The sequence below is a fragment of the Betta splendens genome, chromosome 6 (genome assembly GCF_900634795.4).
Source record: "Betta splendens chromosome 6, fBetSpl5.4, whole genome shotgun sequence".
In the NCBI taxonomy this organism is placed as follows: domain Eukaryota; kingdom Metazoa; phylum Chordata; class Actinopteri; order Anabantiformes; family Osphronemidae; genus Betta; species Betta splendens.
In genome coordinates, this window is record NC_040886.2 from 2,008,851 (window position 1) to 2,027,387 (window position 18,537).

General features: G+C 42.6%; 1 protein-coding gene across 1 annotated transcript in view; it reads left to right on the forward strand.

The window, feature by feature from the left end:
- The first annotated feature begins 7,881 nt into the window (after positions 1 to 7,881).
- The window catches only part of tead1a (TEA domain family member 1a), a 31,681-nt gene continuing 21,025 nt past the window's right edge, over positions 7,882 to 18,537 (forward strand). The window contains exon 1 of the mRNA XM_029153981.3: positions 7,882 to 8,377. The gene's annotated coding sequence lies outside the window, so the exon portion shown is untranslated. The remainder of the gene's footprint in view (positions 8,378 to 18,537) is intronic.

Consider the following 18,537-nt stretch of genomic DNA (forward strand, 5'->3'; position numbering starts at 1 on the left):
CTTGGCTGCATTTTTTCCTTCAAAAGAAGCAGGAAGGAATGCATTTCCAACAAAACAAAAAAATTGGGGTCAGATTGGTTTTGCTCACAGAGGAAGACAAGTGAACCTCCACAACCATTTTTTCTGCTTAAATTGAGATGTTAGAATAGTTGTATAAGAGCGCCATGAATTGAATCTCACCCCCCAACATTGACTGAAATAGATGAGACAGTTACTGAACATAAAAAAGAACATTTTTTCCTGCACATTCCACAATTGCATGTGAATAGAAACGGCTGGGGGTTGTATATGCTGTGAGTTTGATGATTTATTATTAATTACACTGTGGTATTTCTGTATTCTATACTGATGCCCACACAGCACATTGCAAACATGCTTAGTGTATTCTGAAACCAAGTTGCTTTTTAATTAATTTTTTGCCAGTCTGTTTTGTGCATTCAAACCGTGTCTATAGGCCATCAAATACACAGTGAAGAATCCTTTAGGACTTTGGAACTAGTTTCAAGGAGAGCGCATTGTATAGGATTTCATTTCATCTTTTTGTGGGAAGCTGAAGCATTTCTAAAGTCCAAACTAGATTTTGCAATAGGATAAATATCTATAGACATACAGTATACAGCACAGTACTGTATTTATATGTGTACAGTATGTGCTGTGTTCGTGGAGTGTAACATTTGGTGAAATTAACAGTATTAGTACAAACAGTCAATTATAGCCAAGGGTCTCACAAACAAGTATATAGATTCTGACTAGTTTGATCTGTAAGAGCTATATGTAGCGATGCATCCCATTAGTGTTGTGCTTTTATCCTTCATGACATTTTTAGAGGTATGTCGTTAACCCTGAATATATAACGCATATAGTACTACACACACATACACCTCATCCATACATACATGCACCTCGGATGGGACATGTATATCCCATTGCATTTTCTATTACTATTACTCCAAATTTACAGTGACTGTTGTTGGACACCAAAGGAGGAATGATCTAAGGAAAGTAAGTAATTCGTAAGTATTGTGTAGACCAATGGGTGAAAACTGGATTACCTCTATAAAATTTTACTAAGTATAATCAAAATATTTTTAGACTCCCAGACGGAGCTGTTTTCTATGAGGCTTGTAAGTGTGAGAGAAAAACCCACTGTACTGTAGGTAGAATGTTAACCTGCTACAGTGGTCAGTGGTCTACTCACATACATGTATTCAGGTTTCTGAAGAACAAAGAGAAACCATAAATACAAAGACTAGAAACAGTGATTCTATGGCTGCTGTGAAGGATAAAATAAATGTTGGTCATTAATTAAATCGCTATGTTCTACTTAAATTTGAGTGTGGTTCACTGTTACGTATCAAGCAGTGCCTATAACTTTCAACTCCGAAAAAGGAGGAAGATGAGACTATACTGTACCTCATCCAAAACCTCTTGGTACATATGTCCAGCAGTTGTAGCCTCCGGTGCAGGATGGTGTAGTCTGGTTAAATGTAGTCCTTATAATGCACTTATAATGCACATAATGACCTGAAAGGTAAAAATGATTAGATCAGCAGTCCCTACTCTAGAGGCGGGAGGAAAGTCACTTGTGACCTCTTTTGACTTTTCATTAATTCTCTTTTTGAGCCCGTTAACCTTTGTTTTGTGATGGCTGCCTTTCATGTCTGGCATGTCTGTCTCTCTACTCGTGTGTCAAATAAATGTCAACAATTCAAAGGAAGGTTAGTCCATGACCCTATTCCTTAAATACGAACAATTTAAAAACACACAAAAAAGGTGGTTTGCTCAATCTACTCTATAATACACTAAAGAACCTGAATGTTGGTTCATTTGGTTCTACAGTTTGTTGGAGGCCCAAACTCATATTCAATACTCCACAGTAGTAATAATATTCATCCACTATAAACAAATTATATATGATTCTCTGATTCTAAAGAAAAACTGCAACAAAAATCAGCGAAACTGATCTGATTCATGTGACTACTTTTTAACTATATGGTTTTGACACTGCAGTAGATGTGGACGCATTAGGTACAGTCGGATAATTGGAAAACCTTTGTTCAGCCACACTGAATAAAGCTCAAGGAAACCGTCAGCTACACTGGCTAATCACTTCAAATGTCTTTACTATGTCACCCTCACTGGTTTGATTATAATAAAGTAGTCAGTATTTATGTGTCAAAGCATTAACATTATTAGTGACCCCTAAAAACAAGAAGAAAACAGATTGGGGTTCTATACAAACAAAATAAAGATTCTCATGGGAGCTGTGTTTGTTGTGCAGAGGAGAGAAAAACATGGCCTTCAAGTTAAAACTGCTTTAAATTATGAATGTAGGTTTCATTCAGTGAATCTGTTTAGGAGTTCCAGAGTACTTTGGCATCTTGGACGGTCAGGCAGCTCCCAAGGCTGCAGCTGATGAAATAACTAAGTGAAAAAGCAATAAATAAATAAGCAGAATAAAATGCACTGTTTTAAGAGCAGCTCTACCCAGAGCTGCTGTGATGTCAAAAGTACTTTTAAAGGCAGAAATATGTTACATAGATGTCCTCGCCTTGGTCACCACATCAATAAGTGTATGTACATTGGCGAAGTCTCAATCAAAACCTGCACAAATAAACACTAATGCTCGTAGAATCTGGACGGACTGAGGTGAGTCAGTTCTAAAGCTCAAGGTTGTAGTGTGTGGTAGTGAGGACACATGGCTGCATCCCTAATGAATGCTGCTGTGTGGTCTCACCTTGAAATAATGTACATTCTATCAGATTAAGCTTTCATCAATTTATGTGCTCAACTTGTTTATTGTTCTTGTAAATCCTCAGGATTTTTCTATTTCAAATCAATTAAGTGTATTTCATTTCAGTACAAGAGTCATAAATGTTAAAGTTCAGTTCAATTCTTTTTTTTTTTTTTTTTTTTTTTTTTTTTGTTCTGTCCAGCAGTTAAGCAAGCAGCATATATTACGCTGAATGCCATATTGTGATGGACAGCTTTGCTTTAACAAGAAGAGTATATATAGAATATATATACTCTTCCTGATTTATGGTTTATTTAATGGTTTATTTAGCTAATCCAAAATGTGTGTGATGTTGCTGTGTTGGTGGACAGGTTAGGTTTCTGCTTTAGGGTGTGTATGCGGGAGGGTGGGGGGGGGGGGGGGGTAAGGGGTGCAACCAGCTGCTGAAACCAAGCAAATCTGTTAAGTAAACAATCGGAGCAAAAAAAAAAAAAATAAAATAAATAAAATAAATAAGAAGCATGGATGTACCTTAGGCTAACACATTCATAACTAAACAATTTTTGTGCTGTGGTTTACCTTGGAGATTAATACTAATACCAATAATAGTGCTAAGGTATGTGCACATACTAATACAAACGAATACATACAATATACATACATATGTGCATTATTATACATATCCCATACTACTTAATAAAAGTCATGACATACAACACCACAAATTCCATATTCACACATTATTCATGTTGGTAGTGATAAGTATCAATAATACTTACAGTTGGATTTGGAAAGTGTCCCACTACAAGGTTAGTAAGGCTGTAGCTTAACATTATTCACCCAAAGGGTGAGGCAGACGTTGGTGCATGAACAATGCCACTTGTGGAAGCCAGGGTGATGTGAGGGGCTCCGCCACTACGCCCATCCAGCAAGCAGAGGAAGGAATCCTAGCAGCCAGGGAGCACACACACCTTCAGTTTCCAGGAGGGCAGGTGTTGCGACCCAAGCCGCCCACACAGAGCCCCCCAGGCAGAGCTGCAGCAGCCACAGAGACAGCACCCGAGGCCAGAGTGGGGCCACCGGGGGTCAACGCTGTCCGCCCCATGAGAACCAGGGGCAAACACTCCCCCCGGCGGGAGGGTCGGCCTGAAAGAGTAGAGCCCGAGGACCCACGGTCCGTAGGGAGCCCGCCAGAAGATGCCCCCGCGCCCAGAGTGGGGCCCGCCCCCAGTCCACCACCCCCACACGGGCGGAGCGGGGCCTACCCCATCGGCCCGACCTCATCCCCTGGCGCTACAGCGGCCTGCAGCACAAGGCCAGCAATTGGTGGGGTCAGCAGAAAAGAGACCACCCAGGCAGACGATCATCGTACCCCGGGCGAAAAACCGGACCCCCCACACTTCAACCGCACCACACGCATACCAACTCACACAAACACAGATGCATACACCCACCCACATGTGCAACACACATCATCACATCAACACACACACACACCATAGACTCTCTCATAACAAACTAGTCAATCATACGTGAACCAATGCACTCTCAGATACATTCTCCCACCCACACCATTCACTTGATCACATTCGTGGGGAGGGTAGGTCTCCGGCCTGCCGTCCATGTGGCCCCAGGCAGGGACCGCAGCTCCTCCCGAGCCCCGACCAACCCCCCCAACCCGGAGGGGGCAGAGGGCAGCAGAAAAAGGCACCCCAGAACCCTGCAACCCAGCTTGGACGTGAGTGTGTGGAACTAAAGTGCACTGAAGGTGGGTGACACCTCCAGGAGCACAACCGCTGGCTGACGGTGTGTCCCCCGGACAGTGCCCCCCCGCGCCCTAAATGTCTTTTTGCAGTTAAAACTGGGTGGTGATCTCTCCATCAGGGCCAGTGGCCGAGGCCACAACTGGCCTCAGCCCCAGGCCCCAGTGAAAGAGCCCACCCCCGGCCCTAAATGTATGTGTATGTAGCTAAGTATGAGGAACTTTGGGAGATACCCAATTCTCCGGGGGGTCCAGCAGACAAAGCCATCAATGGGAAGTCTACTGGCCCCCCCGGAAGGAGCCCCCAGATTCCTGGACAAGTGTGTATGACTAATGCAATTAAAACTGCAGAGCATCCCACTTGGAAGGGACGGAACCACTTCCCAGTAGCCCTGGTCCCTCCATCAGCAGGACGCCCCTTGCAGACCTAAGTGGATGAATGCGGAGAAATGTAGTTGGGAAGCAGAGCTCCAGGGTCCGCAGAGCCAGGTTCCCGACTGGCTCTGCTACCTATCCCACCACCCCCCACAACCCCCAGCCACGAAGGGACAGCCGAGACCCAGGGACCGCAGTACTACTGCCCAGGCGCCACACGCAGCACAGCCAGAGCCATCCTCACCCTTCTTTCACACTTACCCATTCTCTCGCTCAAGTATGCTCAAGTAAGTTCAGTTCAATTCAAGGTTTAATTAGATTTTCTACATGTGTTAATTACACACTTACAGAAGGTTTGTCTGTGTGCAGTCTGGCATTCTGCTGCATGTGAATACTCTGAAAACCAAGCACGGGAGGAGGTGATGGCCATCCCTGTCTTATTCAGTGAGTGATGTGAATGTAGAGCTACAAGCTGACACCACATCAGATAACACATTATGCTCTGATCCAGATCTCTAACATACAGAGAGTTGTTATTTGCACCTGTTACAGTCAGTGTTTTGCTTGTTTTGCCCTGCTGTCCCTGTAACTACCGGACCATGCACCACGCCCACTTGGACTTTCACTTCCTGTTTTCCCTCAGCTTCCCTGGCCTGATCGAGTCAATCACTTTCACCTGGTCTCAGTATAGACTTGTTCTCATTGTGGTCATGTTCATGTGAGTTTATTGTGGGTTCATGTTGGTTTGATATACGTTGGTGGAGTTTCTCAGTCATCCAGATTAAGTTGGTTTAATATAGTTAATTCATTTCTTTGTATTTTGTCCTTTGTGCCTTATGTGTTTAAAACTGTTGGTAATATATGTCTTGTTTGTTAGTTTCCTGCCTTTGCAGGGATTTTTAGTTATTTTCTTAATTGTTTGATAACTTGTTTGTTTACTGCCTTAGCGGGGATTTTTTTATTTGGGAAGTATTTCATAACCGTTTGTTTTTTTCCTACCTGTCTAGTTGTTTAATGCTTGTGATTGCAGTAGTTCTTGTAGGTGTCATTTATTTTGTAGTATTAAAGCATTTCAAAACATTTGAAACCTCTCTTTTCTGTTTCTGTGAATCAGGCTTCCATTTTGAAACCGTTTGGTTAAGCTCATAAAGAAATAGATTGGACAAGTTTTAAGGGTACCCACGCTTTAATTTCAGTTAGTTCACATTTAAAAAGTTTTAGACACTTCAAATTAATAAATACTTATAATCCCATATTTTCTAGCATTATTGTTTTTCTTGGTCTTTATAGGTTAGAGAGTTGTACTTGTTTGTAGATGTAAGAAATAAATTCACGTGTGTGTGTGTGGGGGGGGGCATATGTAACAAAAACAGAGGTAGCAGAATGAACTTCTTTTTTCTGTGTCAAATTAAAGCTGTGGTGCTTTAGCCTTTATTGTATTACAGTAAGTGTACAATTTTCAGGGACTAAACAGAAAGAGGACCCAAGTATCTACATCTATAATGTTTGTAGATATTTCATAGATTGAGCCGCTGTATGAATCATTTCTGGAAAAGAAAGTCATCCTAAATGCTGCTCGTATCAAATCTGCTGAAGGCCATGTGAAGTGTCCACACCCAGACTGTCAAGACTGCTCCACAGACCACAAGGGGGCTTTAACTAACATCCTGCATCCATCAACAATGACACGCTACACTCTCTCTCTGGCATAGTAGAGACCAAAATATTAAATTACACACAGACTACGATGGATGCACAGATTAGAAGGTTCCGCTTAAAGAAGGGATGCCCAAAGTAGTGCTTGCTTGATGAATCGAACTTTCCACAAACCTATTTTAAGGACTTCAAAGAGTTTTGGGAGAGAGGGAGATCTATTTGGATTTTGTGGCTAAGCTCAAAGTGGCAATTCTTTTACTTGCAAGCAAACATTGTGTATACATAGATTTTATTGATGTCTTTTAATGCTTTTAAATAATTCAATTATCCATCTCTGCACAGCCACTGCTGATAAACCATCAGTAAACCAGGTGAGGTCAGATTTGGGGTCGGATTCTTGACCTTAGGGTGAGTCAACTGTTTTACTAGGCTGTTGCGTGTGTGCATGCCTTCGAGTCTGAGAATGACACATACGAGACATTACACAGACATATTCTGTGCAGCACACGAGTCGGCTGCAGGTGTGCATTTCCCTTCCAGACACACACAGACGTGCTGCCAGTGCGGTGCCGGTCGGTCCGGGTCTGCAGTGTGGAGTTGCAGGAGGTGTTGCAGGCTGCGACCCTGCATGTCTTTGTTTGTTTTATGTCACAGCCCCTCCCTCTGGGGAGATGACAGTTCAGCAGTGCCTGAGGGGATGAAACCTGAGCTCGGCAGAGCTTAGTAGTAAACAACAGCTCCTTTATGAGGCAGAGGTGGCTGCCTGCTGCATTCAAACAGCACGGCACCAAGATTTTCTGGTTAGGGCAGTGGCTTTCCTAAAAGTAGGGTTCCCCGGCAGCCCCGGGGGGCGTGAATGCACAAAATAGCTTTGAAGGTTGATATTTATGCTCTAGCCTGGCTATGAAAACATATTTAATCTGTATTATTTTCTGTTCTTAGCAAAGTGAACCGAGTGCTTTTAGACTGTTCCATCTTTGTAGTCACTGTATGAACAGAAACTGAGGCTGTGTCCACATTAATTTTATAAAACCCAAATATGCACCGACAGCATGTGCATCCATGAATAAGAAAAACACCTATGGACGTGGCAACAGGTCAATAATCTACTGACTCACAATGAAGTCAGCCAGTGACAAAAAGTAGAAAAAAGAGACTATACGTTTACTTCTTCCGCCACTGATCTACTGGTATTTCAGTCCCAGAACAAGCTTTGCTAGCATTAGCCACTGTTAGCTTCACCACACGCTAGCAGCAGCTCTCCTTGACGCTAAACGAAAAGCTGACTTTTTTATTAAGTAAACTGTCCTTTTTTAAGATAGCCTTAACGACGGTGTTGTTTAAAACTTTGATAAAGTCCGTCGGTTTATTTAAACTTTTAAGTTGCAGATATTTTGTGTTTTGAACTTTTTTTCTGTGTTTTGAACGCGTCAGCTGCTCCGCTGTTCATCGACCCATTCTCTGCCTTCGCTGAATAGAGTTTTTCCTTTTGTTGTTGAACCCACCTCGTGCAGTCCGGCCCCTTCCCCCTCGCGGCCGTTCTTTTCCACCCATCCTCCCATCTCCCTCTCCCACTCTCCGTTTCATCCGTCCAGGGTGACGCCAGCCCCTCTCACCCCGCCCCGTTCAACTCAGTCCACTGCGTTCATCTCATTCCTGCTCCCATTCCGCGCATATTTCGCATCCTTGGAGAGACGCTGCGCATTTTACGCACTCAGCGCGCCCCATCCTTCATCAGACCGGAACCCGGGAGCTGCTTTTGGAGTTGGCGGACGGCACCTCGATGGTGTAGTGACTCCGATCCCTGGAAAAGTGTGGGAATTAATCCACAAAGACGCGTGTGAATCGAGGTAAGTTCCCAAGGAGGAGTCCCCGAACTCAGCGTGTAGCCTGCGCGTCGGAACCCCCGGACGCTTCGGAACCCTGAAGTGGTCAACGACGCTAGAATTCATCGAATTTACCAGCGCGAGCGACAGCGCCACACACACAACCTTTATGGACGTTAAACAAACCCAAGAAGCCCCGGAGCTCGAGCGCCAGAGATGTCGCTTTCACCTCAGTTTGATCCCCCTCTTTTCTCCCGACACCAACAACAAACGTGTTTTTCTTTCCACTTGTTTCTCTCACACTAAAATAACGCGGGCGCGACGGGCAGTTTCCTCGCAGCGGTCCGTCACTGGGTCTAGATGTGAGGGGAGGGAGGAGAGCGCGTCGCCGCAGCGCCGGAGGCTTTAACAAAGCTGGGAGTGAACGGGGACTTGTTGCATCGGCGCTGCACGAGCGCACAGGCCCCGCACAGGAACAGGCCACAGGCCGATGACACGCGCGCGCTGCTCATCAGTGACACAGCGCGTCGTACGCGAGCAGATGCAGCCTGATGCGGGGTCTGGTTCCACCGCAGCAAAGAACGGCTTCAAACAAATTGATTTCATTTACCAACACGTCTTAAGGTGTGAAATTCATGTTCGCCATCTCAAATAATTCAGATGCGAAACTGGTGGAAGTTCCTGAGAGGAATGAGGGGAACATAGCGTTTAAAAACATCACAATCTCAAATAGTCATTTGATTTGCTCTTAATGTTTTCATTCAGCCTCACTCACCAACTCCCCTCACACATATGCTAGTTCAACTTTTACACTGAGCTCAATGCCATTAAAATTCTTAACCAGCCTAAATTATCCCACATAAAGACTTGTTGAAGCCAGTGTATTTTATTATTAAATATAGATTAAAGGGCTGCTTTAGTAGTCGTTTTCTAACAAAAGCTCTTGTGATGAAACAAACAACAGTGTAGTGGTTAGAGACCTGCTGTTTTAATAGTATTAATGAGATAAATGTATTTTTGGTCAATGACGACATCTTCCACAGTCAAAGTAATCTTAACTGCGTTCATCCCTGCAACAGTTTCTATTAATAATTTGATGCATTATTATTATTATTTTAAGTGAGTTTTTCTATTAGGTGTAAACATTCTGGTCCAAAAATTCAATCTTGCAGCATCACAGCAGTAAAATTAAAAAAGTTGTAACCATCACACTGAAGAAGTGATTGAAATGATTAATCGGTAACCAGGACCATTGTTCCACAAAATGTATCAACAAATACCAGGTGAACATTTTAAAAATAACACAAATAATAGCATTTTTCTGGCTTTACTTTGGTTTTACGTTGTTGTCCGAGGCTGACAAAAGAGGTGTAGTAGTACAAATGATTTTACACTGTCTCAATATTTGTATTAAATCACCTAAAATGTAAATGTAATGTAATTTAGGAGTTTAGTCCTTTTGTAGTAGTAGTGAATCAAGCAGTCCTGGCTGTGTGTGTGTGTGTGTGTGTGTGTGTGTGTGTGTGTGTGTGTGTGTGTGTGTGTGTGTGTGTGTGTGTGTGTGTGTATCTGTGTGTCATTGTCTTTGCTGTGTCTAGGCCTGCAAATGTACAAAGCTTTGTCAAGCCTGGGCGAACAGCCTCCTATCGTCTCTCCACTTTCTTCCCTTCTTCCACCCCCCGTGCCTCTCCCTCTCTAGTCCGTTGACATCTGTTTTGAGTGTTCTGTGCACCTGTAGAGACCGAGGCACTGTGTGTGTGTGTGTGTGTGTGTGTGTGTGTGTGTGTGTGTGTGTGTGTGTGTGTGTGTGTGTGTGTGTGTGTGTGTGTGTGTGTGTGAGGGAAGGGGGGGTGAGGAGGTGGGGGTGAAGGGAGGTGCAGAATGCAAATCCAGGCGTTTGTTTTGGGACTAAGCAACACAGACTGACTGGCTAACAACCATTTGGTGTGTGTGTCTGTGCACATTTGTGTGTGTGTGTGTGTGTGTTTGCCTCTTGCTGTCCAGGCTAGGCCTATTGTTGAGGCAGCAACAGGCGTCGGCAGATCAGGACGCACCATATGGTCTCTGTGTGCTTTAGTCACAACTGCTGTGTGTGTGCCTGCGTCCGTGTGTGTGTTCATGTGCTTCACCCAATGCTGTCACAATATGGTGGAGTTTGGAGCGGCTGGCTGCTCTCTGCCTTCCTCCTTGTTGTTTCATCTGTCGTCTCATTTCCAGACAAGAAGGCCAAATCCGGCACGCAGATTTTTATGGAAGTCAGATTAGGAGAAGTAATCTTCCCGTCGAGAAATAATGTCTGGTGTTGTCCAGATGTAGGTCCCGCGTTGTCAGCTTGGTTTGAAATTAATTATTTATCTGAATTAGAGTTAAATTGTGTGTAAAAGAACTGTTAACTCAGAGTTTTGACTAATCAACAGGTGATACAGTGACCTTGTTTCTTGAATAATGAAGTCTTGAAAGAGGGAATTCTTCCTCTCATTTTCTCTCATTTTGATATGAACGTTATCTGTTTCTTTCTGTAACACATGTACAAGCAGATGGAATACAAAATTAAATGAAGTCGGGGCTTTACATCATACATAAAGAAATCTAGAAACAGAGATGGTTTATTAGAGCAACAATAGTGAGTGTGTGTGGGGGTAGGGGGCAGGTGGGAAAGGGGGGGTGGGCTGCCGTGGGGGAGGCGGGGTGCGTGTTGTAGGGGATGGGGGAACAATAGGCGTACGCGGGTGGGGTCAGGGTGTGCGTCTGTGGGCAGGCTGAGGGTCGGGCTCCAGGCTGCAGGCGCCTCTACAGCCTGTGGAGGCCTGTCTGCCTCTCTCCCTCAGTCTTTCTGTCCATCTCTCATGTCCAACACGCAATGCAGTCTAGATGGTAAGAAAGTTATTGACTACAGGTAAATCTGTAGCAGTGGAAGATAATCATCACGTCATTATGACGTTAAAAGGACAATAATATATTTATAAAGCAGTGTATACTTTTGTGACGCACAGAAACATTTACTGTAAGATGTAGACGTGCAAAAGTAACAAAACACAATGTCAACAACAGTTGTTAGAATGTGTCAGTATGATTTAAGCCCTGCTCAATCCAAGGTGTATTATCTGACTGTTCTGCACCACAGGTGTAAAGACACTGTCACCAAACAAATCCGTATCAGGTTTAAAAGCTCAATATCAACTTGAATAGTTTAGTTATTACATAACATTGAGCTTCGTTCCACCTCTGCCCAGTTTAAGATACATTTTAAATAGATCCAACGTTATCATTTTCATTTTTTGACATGTCTACCAACAAACAGGAACAGAGATGTAGAAGAAGTAGAATTCTAAGCTGTCGCCCCAGTGCATTCCTGTTGCTCAAGGAAATTTGTCCATTTAGCCACAATTCACTATGATTCTACAGGGTGGAATACTTTTCAGTCCTTTCATATCAGCACTGACACAATCTCACCCTCATCAGTGTTTTAGCACCAAACAGATAAATGGATGAAAAGAGAGGAACTCTCCATGGGAAGTCTAAATCAGGCTCATGTTTCCTGATCGCAGCAGGAAGCAAGCAGGAAGTCTAGATTTCGGCTGCTCCTTGCTCGCTTTCCCAGTTGGTTCGGTTAAAACGATAAACAGTGAACAGAGAGGGACGGCAGCTCGCTCTGCTGCCTGATGGAGGTCTCGCTGCCGCTGCTGCTGCTAAAATAACTGTTGTTTTCTATAAAAACCTAAGCTTTTACATCAGTGAAGCTTTGTTCTGTCTGTACTAGCAGTAGCAGCTAAACGATGTAATACCAAATAAATGCTAATGTACTTTAGCTTGGTGTTGTGTGATATCACTCTTAGGCCACAACAACTTCTCAACCTTTGTTTACTGGTGCTGCTGTTACGTTCATTTTAACAATCCACTTGGTATTAATGTTTAGCCAAATTTACAAGGTTCGATTTCAGATGATCTATCAGTGCAAACAATCTGCTTTGATGTAGTTGCAAGTGTTACGGTTGCAGTACGTCATGCGTAAAAATGAAAAGCGCTGCTGTGGTTTTAGAAAAGCTTGGAGGGAAAGCGCACAGACTGGACGGAGGAAGACTGAGGCTAAGCCCCATCATCGTCTGATGGTAGAGATGCTGGACCTGAAGCAAAGGCTGAATGGGATCAGGCAGTATGGCCTTGTATTAGTGTGGCGTTGTTACCAGTGTTGCAGGCAGAGCAAAGGAGTGCAATACAAACTTCCTTCCTTTTTCAGTGGTGGTGGTGGTGGTTTCGTCCTTTTCATTTGAACACATTTATTTAATGGTCTTTCAGAGTTTATCTGGGTTTTTATTACATATTATACCAAAAATGTTCAGGGTAAATAGCAGAAATGAATATAGGACACAGATGAAGGCTGGATATTAGTTATGTATGGTTATGGTATGAGATTGGAATATGATTGAATTTACTCAATAATAATTACGCTATTTAAAAGCTCTAAACCCACCTCTTTAATCTTAGTTAGTGATAGCTAATATCAACTGCAGTTTGATGTTTTAGACAGGAAACAAGTAGCACAGACTGGTGGGTCCTCTAGTTATTGGTTTAATGACAAAGTTGTCTTCTTTCTAAAAACTGGGGTCAAATATATTTGTATGGCCAAATCAAGTAAAGACCAATTACACTACAAATAACTAACAATAAGCTGGGTGGATGCTGGCAGTGTGTGCATCATATTACATGCGAAGTGTGCACAGGAGTGGTTGTACAGAAGCACAGTTTTGTGTCTGTTCTGGGGCCTCCACTCAAACAGGCTGCTCATCAAAATCTAAAGACCGCAGAAATGACTGTTTCCAAGAGTCTCATGGGAATATTGCTCCACGTGGTGAAGATGGCGTCATGAAGGACATCCACGACCTGCAATTGGCGCTCAACCAGCATCAGTAAGGGCGTTGATTCGGGTTGAGGACCGGCCTGTGTCAGATCTTCCAGCTCAGCACCAGCAGCTTTTTCTGAGTCCGTCACTTTTGTCCCATAGTAGTTTAAAATTGTCAGCGTTTGAGTTTAGTTCAGCACTCTTCTCCAGGTCCTCTGGTTTCTTCCCACAGTCAAAGACAAGCAGTCACCTTAGCTGGAGATCACCCATAGCTGTGTGAGTGTAGACTGGTGACCAGTCTAGACGTACCCGCCTGGCCTGACTGACAGCTGGCAGGGCTCCAGCGTGCCCCCAGCTGTGTGAGGACTGCGCAGGAGAAGATGAGGGACGCAGTGTTTTTCTCTACTTTGAGTCTTACTCCTATTCTTTTTTGGCATTTAGAAGCTCTAGATGCAACCTGGTCATGATCCACCAAAATACTCATAACGCTTCCCCCAGTTTTAATATTTTGTCCAATAGCTTGATCTTGCAGTTATTGAGGCTCTGGTTAGTGGGGGTGTTGTCCTTCCTGCTAGCATGGGGAGAGGGGCTTCAAGAGCTAACAAGCCTGTATGTCTGTATGTCTAATGTCTAATCATTCTTTAGTACTTTACTCAATGTTTTTAATGCAGTATAAACACAGATGATATTTCATGGTTGATGTGCAGCAGGTTGATGTCCTGTCCGACTTGGCTTGTCAGATTTTACTCCAGGATGTGACCCATATCTCTGCAATTATGAGGGCTGTGTAATTTTATCGTTCAAATAACAGCCTGAACCTTAAATAATAAGGTTCAATATGTATCGCTAAGCAAAGTTGCTCACCCTGTTCTATGATGAAGCCTAGAAAGAGAAGGGTAATAGAACAACAGAGTGTAATGACACTACAGCTTGAGCAAACCCACTACACGTGGATGCACAACTGCCACACACTTTGCCTCCCAACCTGCATCTGTTTAAATAAAGCAGTACCCAAATTTTAATGAACCGCAGATGGAAAACATAGTTCAGGGGCTATGCTCATGCATGTGTGTGAGTCTGTGTGTGTGTGTGAGTCTATGAGTCTGTGTCTGAGTGTCTTGGTACAGAATATAATTGTGTAAAAGTGAATAGAATAGATTGAGCTGAACGTGCTCTTTTCACGTTGGTGTAGCCATATGATGTTCCTTCTCTAGGTGTAGAATGGGGCTCATACATGCATGCGTACACACATAATGCACATGTGGGCTCTGTCTCGGCACAATGCTCCTGACTTCACACTTATTAAATGGTGTTGGTATTGCCATAACCTCCCCAGGCCTTTCTTGCTGGTGCTGGAGAATATTGTCTTCGGTATCTGTGTGTGTGTGTGTGTGTGTGTGTGCGTGTGTGTGCGTGTGTGTGCACGTGTCTTTGCGTGTGTTTGTGAGTGTTTGCTTGTGTGTGACAGCACCCCCCCCCATTATCAGCGGCGGGCTGATAATGCAGTCTGACTCAGCAGAAACTAGTGGTAGAAGAAGAACATGAAGAGGAGCTGCTAGCTAAACCTTTTACCATCATTTCCAAGGGAAAATAAGCACTTCAATGTATTAGTGTGCAATCTGTGACCAATTACTGTGTGTGCATAAATGGTAGTGCTTCAGCGAGATGAGATGGTGAAATAATGAGGAGTGCACACTGTGAATCACTGCCTCTTCACCACTCATAAAGCAAGTTTTCCTCACTGTCTTAGTGTTTCTCAAGTGTGTATTAGCACAGGGGAAAAATAAAAGAAGCTTGGCTGGTTCCTTTTTCATCAATGCTGGTTTTCACACTTTTTCCTCAGTCAGTATTAGTCTATGTCTTTTAAACACAAAATCAGGTCAGGACTCATCCACCCACCTTGAGCTTTTCAGATTTTGCCCCTGTTGTTCTGCGATGAAGTAATTAATGGAACCAAGTAAAGGAATAATTAAAATTGCTACCGTCTGATCCAGAGTAAATGAGAGCAAACGCAGAAGCAAAAAGTACAAAAAGGACAGCGCGGATGAGTTTGGGTTGATGGGAAGTGTTTGTGAAGTATCATATTGATTATCAATGTTTGGCTGCAGAGGGGTGTGATGATCAAAATGGTGAAATAAAAACATACATTACTTCTTTTACCACCCTGATATCTTTATTTCTGTACTTATTGTTAATCATTAGCTACTGTATACACTGGGACTGCATGGCAGAGTGTAACTACGAGCTTGGAGACATTTGAGCATCTCCTGCTCCAGAGTTACCAGCTGGCTGAGCAACAGGTGCTACAGTATGTCAGTACTTTTGCCAACCGTTGGTGATCTGGATATGAGATAACAGCAACAAGTCAGGAAAATTAAGTGTTCAACTGCATTTGTAGAAGTACAGACCTCCACTACAACAGGATGAATCCCTTTTCATCCTTTGAGTTTGAGGCTACAGTCATCAAACAGATGCCTCATTGCTAATACATAACCTCTAAAAGCACAACCAAAACACCTGGATAAAACAAGACTCAAAATGTGTTATAGCAGCAAAATATACTACTAAGTAATATTATTAAGTTCCCATAGTAGTATTACCACACAGCTTTTGTCAAATCTCTAATAGAAAATTCCTTATTGTTTGTAAATCAAACAGACTAGTGGATTCAAACACAAGGAAGATTAGTTCTTCTGGATATTTTGATTTGAACAAAACCCACATGTCCTATTTTTTCATCTTTTATTGAATTTCAGCAGTGCTACCATTATTGCAAACTACTGTATTTTTTAGATGTTCAGTTGCCATTTAAAATTGATAACCTGTCATTCGCAAACTTGATTTATCATTGATGTTGAAATTGTCTCTGTCTTTGTAGATTAAACACTTTTGATTTCTAGGTATGAGAGTAAACTATAACCTTAACATTTGTAAGCAGTTTTCAGACCAATTTGAAGTCATTTGAACTTGCTTTTCAGCAGATTTCTCATCACAGTGACCTGTGAGAACCAGAGACAGACACTACATCAGCTCTGGCTGAAATCATGAATATGTCCTGATAGGTTGAATAACATGAATAACATGAGGTGCACTTGAAAAAGCTTCCCTTGCAAATCATATGTCGCCTGTAGAGGCTGTTTAAAGGGGAATGATAAGTGAAGCACCCTTGAATCTGTTCAGATATAGAACACTTTAGTCACATTTTCACAAGAGTAAAAGATAAATGGCGCCTCAAGGTCCTAGATGCAAATATAATATGAAAATAAGGAAAATATGAGGAATATTACCATTGATGCAGAATAATCCTGTTTGAGCCACAGGGGACCATTAAAACATGGCAAAACGTAAAGTGGAACAATGTTTGCTTTGAGGATTTGAGAAAATCCTCTTGTAGAAAACGTGCGTGCGTGCGTGCGCTCACGTTGGAAGCAGTTAAAACAGATGCTGTTGTATTTTTTGGACTGGTCCAATAGAAGAATGAGTGAGAGGAACTGACTATCCTGTGATAACACATTCAACTTGTACACTGTCAGGACCCCCCGACCCCAACACACACACACACACACACACACACACACACACACATTACAACAACGTTACAACAACATTGGTAGCGTAGAGGCATCAAGTGATGCACATAGTAGGCATACGAATGCATACGAATGCATACATGCTCTTGGCGTGTGGTGGGAGCCAGTAAGTGCTGTAAGACAGCAAGTGAAAGAGGAAGAAAAGCGGCGCACAGGGAGCGTGTGAGGGTCCAAGGCAGCTGCAGGATTGTGGCTGGATGCCCTGTGTGTGTTCTCCTGAGGGCTGGCACTGACTGCATGAAGCCTGCTGTCCTGGCTGAGTGGCCTGGGCCTGCCTGGTGACACAGGCGGGGTGCCCAGAGACTAGAGGAGTTGCCCAGTAGTCAGTGATTGTTGTGTGACTAATGTGTCTCTGTAGCATCCATCTGCTACTGGGCCCCTCTTGTGTTTACATCTTCTGAGCTTGAATGCAGTTGTTGGGTTAACCCTGAAACTTCCAAATCATCACAGTGGCAAAACTAATAGTAAGAAATGGTGTCTCTTTATAGATATAAAAAACATCTTGAAAATACTGTGAGTAGTATTTTAGTAGCTGTCCTCAGTTAACTCTGACCATCACAATTCCAGGGAAGAAGCAGAAGCTTGGGCTTTGATCACAAAAACTTGACCTGGTAAGTGACTTACGAAGTAGGTGGACTGAAGAAACAACTGAGCCTTTTGTTGATTGTTTTATTTTTACATTATTGTATGGGAGTTTTTTCCAGTTGTTGGAAAGACAGAGACAGATTAGTTTTTGACTGTATTTCATGAAGGGTTGTACCGGCCGTAACATAATGGCTCAGTCTGCTTCACACTGGAGCATTTGGTTATTTATCTTCCTGTGTTTGTTTCGTCTTTTACTTTTAATATTTTATTTAAATTTAACAGTATCTGGAAAAGTTCTTATGAAGCTGTGTTAGCTTAAATATGCATATTAATACAAGCTCACTCCTATCCAGGCACGTTCAAACAGGACAATCGGTCGGGGGTTTTGACACAACCAGCATTTATACTGGTTAAAGTATCTCAAATTGCAAATACTTATCAATGTAACTCATCAATAAGTTTATGATAATATCAATATAACTAGGTGTATGGTGTAAGAGGATGGTTATTCTGACAAGCTCACATTGCAGGATTCTGACATACCTGTCAGCTCATTATGAACCTCATATGTGTTGGTTGTTCAGTGACTAAGCTGTAAGGCTCAAGACATCTAGATGAATATTGCAAAACTTGGTTTTGCATTTCAGCAAAATAAAAAAAATAAAATAAACTAGACAAACAACTAAACCAACCAACCTACTTGAGCCAACTAGTGACAAAAAATGAGGGGTATTTAAATACAAACGCGATCCTAATTAGACATATCTAGAATTTGCAAAACAGTTCTCATAACCAAAGTAAAGACACTACGCATCATTTCAAAAATAAGTTTAAATCAAAATATAATTTATAGAAGCTGTCACAGTGTCCAGCGTGACGATAGGCTGGTTGACTGACGCACCCAACAACAGGATATACAGTAATATGAGATTTGCATATTTAAATTTCTACACACTATAGTGTACTGCAGTAGTGTATAGGAATGATTATCAGATTATCGTATGATGTAGACAATTCCATAAATTTTACATGTTAGAGACATTATGAGCTGATTTCTTCTATGTTTGACGTCATGTAAACTGTACCCTTAATAGAACCCATGTGAGGAGTAGTAACACAGTAACAGCTGCTTTGCTGAGGTGGTTTCATTAGTATTACTATTCACAAAG